The sequence below is a fragment of the Fukomys damarensis genome, unplaced genomic scaffold (assembly GCF_012274545.1).
Source record: "Fukomys damarensis isolate Sample0158 unplaced genomic scaffold, DMR_v1.0_HiC HiC_scaffold_25, whole genome shotgun sequence".
Classification (NCBI taxonomy): domain Eukaryota; kingdom Metazoa; phylum Chordata; class Mammalia; order Rodentia; family Bathyergidae; genus Fukomys; species Fukomys damarensis.
The window spans coordinates 18,643,377-18,652,311 of record NW_022900937.1 but is presented as its reverse complement, the minus strand read 5'-3'; the positions used below and the strand labels follow the sequence as shown (position 1 = coordinate 18,652,311).

The window sequence follows — 8,935 nt, the reverse complement described above, 5'->3', positions numbered from 1 at the left end:
ACGTGCCAGGTTGGAGGCTGCGCGCGAAGACTGAGGGGCACTTCTGCAGGTAGTTAGGTTGTTACCTGGGACTTCAGGTAATTTTTAATAGTCTGGGGCTGGGGCGGGATTCGTGGAGGCTTTTATCACTTTGATTACGAGAAAAATTAAAGAATAAAACATATATAGTGTGAACACCCTAGCGAATGACAGCTGAAACCGAGGTCCCCCTCACACCCTGGGCTCCACTGCAATTCTTAGTTGACATTGATGCACTTGAGAAAGTGTCTTCAAAGAAATGATTAAAAGCCAAGACCTCAGGTTTGCATTGGCTGCTGAACATCAGAGAGCACTTTCTCTTTATTTGGGAGCTTTATTTAGGAGCTTGAACCCAGAGCCTTTGGACTGAGCTGTATTCCCAATTATTTTTAATTAAAATATTTAGACAGGATCTTGCTAAGTCTCCAAGTTGCCCAGGCTGGGCTTGAACCTGCAATCTTCCTGCCTCAGCCTCCCAAAGTGTTGGGTGTTTTTGTATTTATGCCTTTGCAGTCGAGTTCACTATCTAAAATAAGATCTAGATATTTTAAGATAAAAAGTTGTGTTTTAGAAAATATCACACTGTCTCTGTTGCTCAGTGCTCAGATGCACAGAAACATCTATTTACTGTGCACCAGAGCAGTATCCTTGTAGTTGCTACCAACCTTTGTAGTCCTCAGTCACCAGCTATATATTTCTTTAGGAAACCCTTTTTCAGACTTCACACCTGTTGAGGTATTGATTTCCATAACACTTGCTTTCAGCAGAGTCATTACTTTTATTTTTCTTAAATTAATCTTATTTGGAGAGGTCATACATAAATAGGGTGCCTGGGTGAACCAGGCATGGTAGCTCACGCCTGTAATTCACCACTCTGGAGGATTATTGCAAGTTCCAGGCCAGTGTAGGCTGCAGAGTGAGTTAAGGCCAGCCTGAACTCCATAGTGAGATCTTGTCTCAAAAATGAATAGATAAAATGTCTGAAAATGACCTTAGGTAAATGACATAGTTATAAATGTGAACACTATATAACAATTACTGTTATTGCTGAAAATTGAAGGGGATGTAGGATAATGTGGCTAGTTTTTATAGTCTCAGGTTTTAACAGTCTGTTCAACAAACATTGATGGGGCACCCGTTAGTATTTGCCAGATCTTGAGAGGTGTTTTATTCAAGCAAATAATTCGAATTCTACCTTCTAGGGTTCCCTATTAAATAAAAGTCTTTAAAAGATTATAAATGGATGCATGCTGTGTTTATCACAGGGATAGCTGAGAGGATGGCTGAAGGGAGGCAGGGAGGTACTTCAGTACTGTGATTTTCAAATGAAATTTTAAAAAGCATTGATCCCAGTGTGGTGGTGCACACCTATATTCCCAGCACTTGGGGGAATCACTGTGAGTTAGAGGCCAGCCTGGACTACGTAGCAAAACCCTGTCTCAAAAAAGAAAAAAAAAGAAAAGAAGAAAGCATTGAGTTCTTTTTCAAATAAAATGTCGCAGAACCCGAATATATGGATTAAAATGTGTTTTATTACTAAACGTTTATAAATTCAAATTTTTAACTTTAACTTCATATATAAATAAAAAGAAATATAGCCAGCCATGATGGTGCTTATCTATAATCCCAGCAGTCTGGGAGGCCAGCCCAGGAGGATCACAAGTTTGAGCCCAGCCTATTAATTTCAAAATAAAAATAAAAATAATAATATTAAAAAAGGCTAGTGATATTGTTTAGTGAAAGGCGCCGAGTTCAATCCTCATCTCTGCCAAAAAGAAAAAGTGATGGTGGTATGTTGTTGTCTTAGGCTTTGTTTTGAGCTGAAAGGAGGTTTATTGGAAGGATATTGAGTGGCAAAACAATAAATATTAAGTCTACAGAACCAAGTGCAGAAAGTGGGAAGAAACCAGGGAGTCTGGATAGTAACGATATTGGTAAGACCACCAGGAGCTAGTCTACCGAAGATGCCAGGGGTTGCAAGATTCCTAACTCTGTTGTTTTGAGCTTGCAAAATGTTGAATTTGAAATGTAGACAACAGTTGCAATTATAGTAGCTTCAGCGTCCAGCTTCTTTGTGCTGGCGTGTCTTGTTTTGGTTGTATACTATTAAGGTCCTTACCCCACCGCAGAAGTAGAGACAAGTTCAGAGTGGTTTTTAAATGATTCACCTTGAAATCTGGGCCTCTACTTTGATTACAAAGATGACAACAAGAGATTGTGAGGGCCACACTAAATTAACTTAACCTCACATTAACTTGTGGGCCGCTTATAGTGTGTTAAATGTTAGCATTATATCCCTTTTGATGATATAAAATCTATTTTTTGTTGGTTTTTTTTGAAACAGAGTCTCACTATGTAGTCCAGGCTAGCCTTGAACCCATGGCAACCCTCCCACCTCAGCCTCCTGAGTGCTGGGATTACAGGCATGCACCACCATGTCTGGCTAAAATATGTTTTTTAAAAAGTAAAGTGTGAATTAAGCGTGGAGAACCCCTGGTACACAGTATGTCTAAGAAATTCTGGGTAAATAGAATAAAAACCACTGACATAGGATCTGAAAGTATAGTTCAGTAGTAGAGTGTTTGACTAACATATACAGGGATGTGGGTTTATCTCTAGCACCAGAAAAAAAAAAGAAAGAAAATACTGACATAGAGAACCAGATATTAGGTAGACTCATTGCATTTTTTCCATCATGAAACCTTGGGAAAAGGGCTAGAGAACAGAAAATGTCTATTGGAAACTGCTCTCTTGAATAAACCTCATCACAGGTGAGGAAATTACATGCCTCATCCAGGGTTACTGACTCTTTCCCTATCTTTTCTAAGGTAGGAAGTTCTTCCAAAGAGAGCTGTAGATAGTAGACCATTCTTTACTCAAAAGTATTCCATACACTAGAAATATTTGAGAAAATATATCTGACAAGTGCTTGATATCTTGTACATTCTCCTACAAATCATTAAGGAAAAGACATTTGAATGGACCTCACAAAGGAAAATACCTGGACATCTGGGTGTTTAATAAAATGGAAAGTGCTGAATTTGCAATAGTATTGCACAGCTGCCAGAATGGCTAAAGTAGAAAAGACAGAAAACACCAAGTGTTGATGAGGATATGGAACAATTTTGTTTGAAGTAAAGCATTTGGAATTAACAATCACTTTAGAAAAAAATGTTGACATCATATATTTTGACTATTTTGTTTTGCTTTGAGATACACTTTTACTGTTATTTCCCGTCTGGCCTGAGCTTGTAATTGTCCTGCTTCAGCCTCCCAGGCAGCTGGGATTATAGGTGTGCACACAGCATCTGACTTTGACAGTATTTATTATAGCTTATATTCACAAGGCATGAATATCTGCATGCCTTATGATCCAGCCATAGCACCCCTGAGTCTGGACAAAACAAAATATCACATGCTGAGTGGCTTAAGCAATGTAAATTTATTTCTTATAGTTCTAGAATCTGGGAAGTCTTAAAATCAAGGTATGTACTGGTCAACTGGATTTCTGATGAGGGTTTTATTCTTGGCTTTCATTCGCTGCCTTGTTGCTGTGCCCACATGCTAGACATTCTTCTTATAATTCCTGTTGATTTATGGCTCCACTCTATGACTATGTGTAACCTTTATCATCTCACAGGCCCTGTTTCAGAATACAGTTGCACTGAGGGCTAGGGCTTCGACACAGGAATCTGAGTGTGTGGATGAAGGGAAACTCATTAGGTCCATAACAATACCCAACAGTAATTATGTGTGCATGTTCTCCAAAACACTGCACTATTCATAGGTGTGCTACTCATATTTGTAGTATTCACTGTGGAAGTTACATGCCCGTCAATAGAGAAATTGTAGGATATTCATATATGATGGAATACTGTACAGCAATGCAAAAGAGTGATTTATAATCACATATAACACATGAATCGAACAGACAAGTTAAAGCAGAAGAAGCCAGACACAAAAAATGGAAAATAATAGACCAGGGATTTAGCTCAATGGTTCAGCTACCTGCCTTGGAAGCTCCAGGTCCCGAGTTCAATCCCTGGTACTGAAAAAAAAAAGGAAAATACCTACTGTCTGATTTCATTTATATGAGCTATAAAAATAGGCAAAATCTCATCTCTGCCATTAGAAGGGAGGACCGATGCCAGGCATGGTGGCACAGGCCTGTAATCCAGCTCTCAAGAGGCTGAGAAAGGCAGCCTGGGCTATATAGTGAGCTCAAGATCCAATCCTTACTACATAGCAAGACCTTGTCTAAAAAAAAAAAAAAAAAAAAAAAAAAAAAAGAGGGAGGCAGAGAAAGAGGATGAGGAGGAAGAAGAAAAAAGACAGGGCTGTGATTATCACCTTTAGCATGGTGGGGCAAGGAGGTAACCAGTGACAGAAGAAGTATGAGGAGTCTTCTGACACCAGGATTATTCTCTTCATCTACTTCTACTTCTAGTATTCAGCTTGTGAACATCACTTTAGCTGAACACAAGATATGTGCACTTTATGTATGTTATCCTAAAAAATAATAGAAGTTTGGAAAAGACAAAAATGAGTTATACAGACAGTATTATATATTAACATACTCAGTTATTAGTGTTCATTAAGGGTATACAAAGAACATCTCTCTGTGGACCTGATCTTCTACATATATAATATATGTTTATTTGTGTATTTATTTTTGGTACCAGGGATTAAACTCAGGACCTTGCACTTGCGAGGCAAGTGGCTGAACTTGCCTATATGTTTTTTTAATTGAGAGAGGGCTTCCCTATGTTGCCCAGGCTTGAACTTGTGAGTTCAAATAATCCTTCTGCCTCAGCTTCTGAAGCTGAGATAACAGGCATGTGCCACCGTGCCCAGGTCTCATGTTAGTTTTACATTATCATGAGATCCTGATTCACTCACATACTGTAGTATGTCATTATTTGAGGCTTCAATCTCTATCCTTTGTTACTCTTGATCAACAAGAAAAGTGAGTGCATTAAAGTAAGATATTTTGGAGATAGACTGCATTCACATAACTTTTATTATAGTACATGGTTCCTTTTTTAGTTATTACTGTAAATTTCTTTCTACACCTAATTTATAAATTAAACATTGTCCTAAGTATGTATAGGGAAAAACAGTGTAGATTTGGCACTATCTGTGGTTTCAGGAATCCACTGGAGTCTTGGAATGTATCCTCTGTGAGCAAAGAGGTACTTGTATTTCTAATGATGTGAATGAAGAGTAGGTAGGGATGTAGATCCAGGTGACTGATATTTTCAGAGGAAAAATTACAGGAATGATACTGGGTGCATGTGTCAGCATGTTGGTATGAAGTATGGGAATTATAAAAAAGAGACATAAGTGTTTATATTTAGGATTTCCTTTAAGACTTCCTGTTTGGGGCTTAAGGGCTTCTGGTTGAGGAGGGAAGACCATAGGTAGAATGATGTCCAATTCACATTCCATAATTTTTGGAACCTAAAAACAGGTGCCCAGAGCCAGGCTTCCTAAGAGCTCAGATGTACTTAATGGGCTCAGTGCCTTCTAAGGCAGGTTCAGCACTAGAAGGGGCTTGAGAGACCCTTGCCGCTGGACAAATGTTCCTTGCTTAACTCTCTCTGTGCCCATCAGTGGCAAATGCTGCTTCACCCTGGCATCCTCATGCTGTGTCATCAAAGGGCAATATATATTGGCTTTGTACGAGATTATCCTCATGGAAGTACCGAGTTATGGCAGAATCATTAGGAAAGGAACTGTTGTCTAGATCTTCGTGAGTCCTTCTGTGGAAATGATTGATATTCTGAAAGTCCCAAGCAGTTGGCTGGCAGTAAGGGCTATGGTGACAGAATGTAAAGAAGGATTACTCTGGTGGAGCATTTTACTGTTAGTATTGTGTATCCCAGCTACCCTGTCTCCCTTCACTGCAATGTAAATGTCCGAAGGCTGAATATTTATATGTATTTTATGAGCCTCTGTGACCCCAGCACCTAGGATTGTACTTGTTGAATAAATGGGTGGGGGAAAGTGGATGAAGGTGAATACAATTCATTTATTTTTATTTTTTTGGTGCCAGGGATTGAACATGGGTCCTTGTGCTTGTGAGGCAGGTGGTGGCTACAGTTCCTATATTTGAGGGATATTAGAGAAAGGGATTTATAATATGTAGGGTTAGGGGTTTTCATTTAATTTAATTACCATTTTAATTTGATTGTTAGAGAAATGAAACAACAGAATAATGAAGAATTTATCCAAGGTCATATATCAAAATCAAGGACTTCTGGTGAGCTCTTTATTAAGAAACAGTTCTACTCCCATTTCTTACTGTGGATGCTAACTCTAATGGAATCCATGGCAAGGAGATTTATTTGTGACTTTTTAAACCTGTTAACCATTTGTGCTGATAGATAACACAGTTCATATTGTGGGCATGTGCCCTTTGTTACAGATCTCCCTTATATGTAGTCAGATTGGGGGAAGCATTTGAAAACACAGCCAATTAAATTCATCTTGCACATGAATCATAGTTACAGTTCCAGCTTCACAGAGTGAGCCTTTTTCGACCAACAGATACATTTGTGAAAAGCCTATAACATTCTTGTAACATGAATCATATTTTCAAACCAAACCCAAAGATGTTTTGGCTTCATTGCTGATCTTCAACCAACAATGATTCTTAGCCCTTTAGCTTTAAGTGTCTCTGCACACCCGCCCAGTATCACTGTCAAGTAGTTAACAATCTATAAACAAATACTCAGATGCGCTGAGGGGCCTCTCTATTTAAAGGGGCCTTGAATCATTTTATAATAAAAATACAGTAGTCTATCCAATGATTTATGATTAGTCAGTTAAGAGTTTTGAAGTGAGATTCTACTGACACTTTCAGGTGGGACAGCTTTTTAATTTACTGTGCAATAACACTAAGTTTTCTCCAATTTTTCCTTTTGTGAGAAAACTTTCAAAAATGTTAATCTGAGGCTGGGGATTTAGCTCAGTGGTTCTGCTGCCTGCCTTGCTAGCACAAGGATCTGAGTTGGATCCCTGGTACCAAAAGAAAAAAAAAAAAGTTAATCTGTATTTGCAATTTCTATTGTACAGAATAGCTTTTTATTTGTATGCACATAGGTGTAGACATTTCAATTTCTTAAGCTTAGAGTGATCACAGATTATAATATCAAATAATGATAGCTACTGATTACTGTTTTTTTGTGTTCTAGGCAGTTTACAGCTCCTATACTTCAAAGTTTTGTTTTTTTCATTTTCAAGTTGAGGAAACAGTGTTAAACCTTACACTTGATCTTAGCCAAAGGGTGGAGAAATGGTGTGTTAGACCTTACAGAGGGTTGTGTTGTTCAAGTTGAGGAAACAGTGTTAAACCTTACACTTGATCTTAGCCAAAGGGTGGAGAAATGGTGTATTAGACCTTACAGAGGGTTGTGTTTTAAGTGGTCACAGAGAAGGCAGGTCATGGAGCTGGGATTTGAACCCACATTGGCAGGACTAAAAAAACCCATGGTTTGACCATAGTTTGAAATAATCAAGTGATGCCAAACTCAAATGTAAATATAGCTGATATAGTTTAGTATCACTTACATGTTGTATAAGTAGTAAGAAATAGGAAATGGCATTCTAGACCCAAAATATAGTCTTTCTAGCCCATAAGTTTGTCTAGCTCAAAGGAAATTTATAACAATATCAAACCAAAAGAATGATTTTTTTCAAAACTAGGTTACTTGTAAAGTATGATGTAAAGCAACTATTTCTATATGTATTGAAAAGTAATTTTAAATTATCTTTACAGTGAGAGTCATGTGCTAAGGAGTATGGGTACTGCTACTGTGGGTAGCAGAGTTCTAGGTAGATTCCTAGGTTCTTGTGCACAACAACAACAAAAAAAGAATCTCTATTAACACCAGTAACAAAGATCCCAAATCTAAATAAATTCTCAAGACTTCAAGTTTGGGTTTTATTTGAGGACCCTTAGTAAAGAGAATATAGTGACTCATTGGACTGTTTTTGTAGCTATTTCATAAGCCTGGATGTTAGTCAGACAAAAGTTTAGTTTTTTGGGGGGGGTTTTTTTTTTTTGGACAAAAGTTTAGTTTTTAAAAGTTGAGTTTTACTGGAGAGACCAGCTGGCCGTACTTTGGATGGGTGTGAATAGCACTGCTGCTGTGGCTGATACCCACATTAGTCCAAGCAAGCATTTCATTGAACCACAACTTGTGGCTCAGCTCTTTCTTTTTATTCCTTATAGCTGTTTCAAATAAAGCAAGATGTTAAAGCTAACTACATGCTCTATTAATTATATGAAGGTGAACTTGAGTCATATTTGTTACTGAAGATGATTAATAATTACCAGTTCTGCACACATTTCTGGTGCATTTCAGTAAATAAACAGGGTACATTGTTGGGTAGTAATTGATTAATTAGTATATTCATCCTACACAGCTCAGTGGTCTAAGGATGCTGAGTTTGAGATATTGCTCATAATTATTACAAGAAACAAATCTGTTCCATTTCTCAGTTTATTCTTCTGTACACTAAGGGCTTTTTTACTAAACTGAATGCTTAATGGTTCAAAACCTTATAGGTTTTATTCAGATAAATCAACTCATGAAATTCCTAGTCATAATCCCAGAATATTCTTTTTGTGTGAACTGGAATAAAAGCTTTTACAAGGCACATTTTAACATTTTATGTTGCTGTTAAACTGGATCAAATACTGTAAATATAGGGCACTTCCCAACCATGCAGGAAGTGCTCAGTGAGCACCTATGCACAACAGGGGTACTGGAATCTCATTTACTTCCCAGCCACATCAAATAAGCTCAGGATTGCAAGTATCATCACGTTGCACTTCACATCACTAGGCAAATATTTTGTACAATCTTCAGAGAAGTACAACAGGATGTTTTGATCACCATTAACTTTGTGG

General features: G+C 37.8%; 1 long non-coding RNA gene across 1 annotated transcript in view; it reads left to right on the top strand.

Annotated features, from left to right (window-relative positions):
• The first annotated feature begins 4 nt into the window (after window positions 1-4).
• LOC104875608 overlaps window positions 5-8,935 on the top strand; it is a 111,801-nt gene continuing 102,870 nt past the window's right edge. The window contains exon 1 of the long non-coding RNA XR_784117.2: window positions 5-77. This is a non-coding gene — a long non-coding RNA (uncharacterized LOC104875608). The remainder of the gene's footprint in view (window positions 78-8,935) is intronic.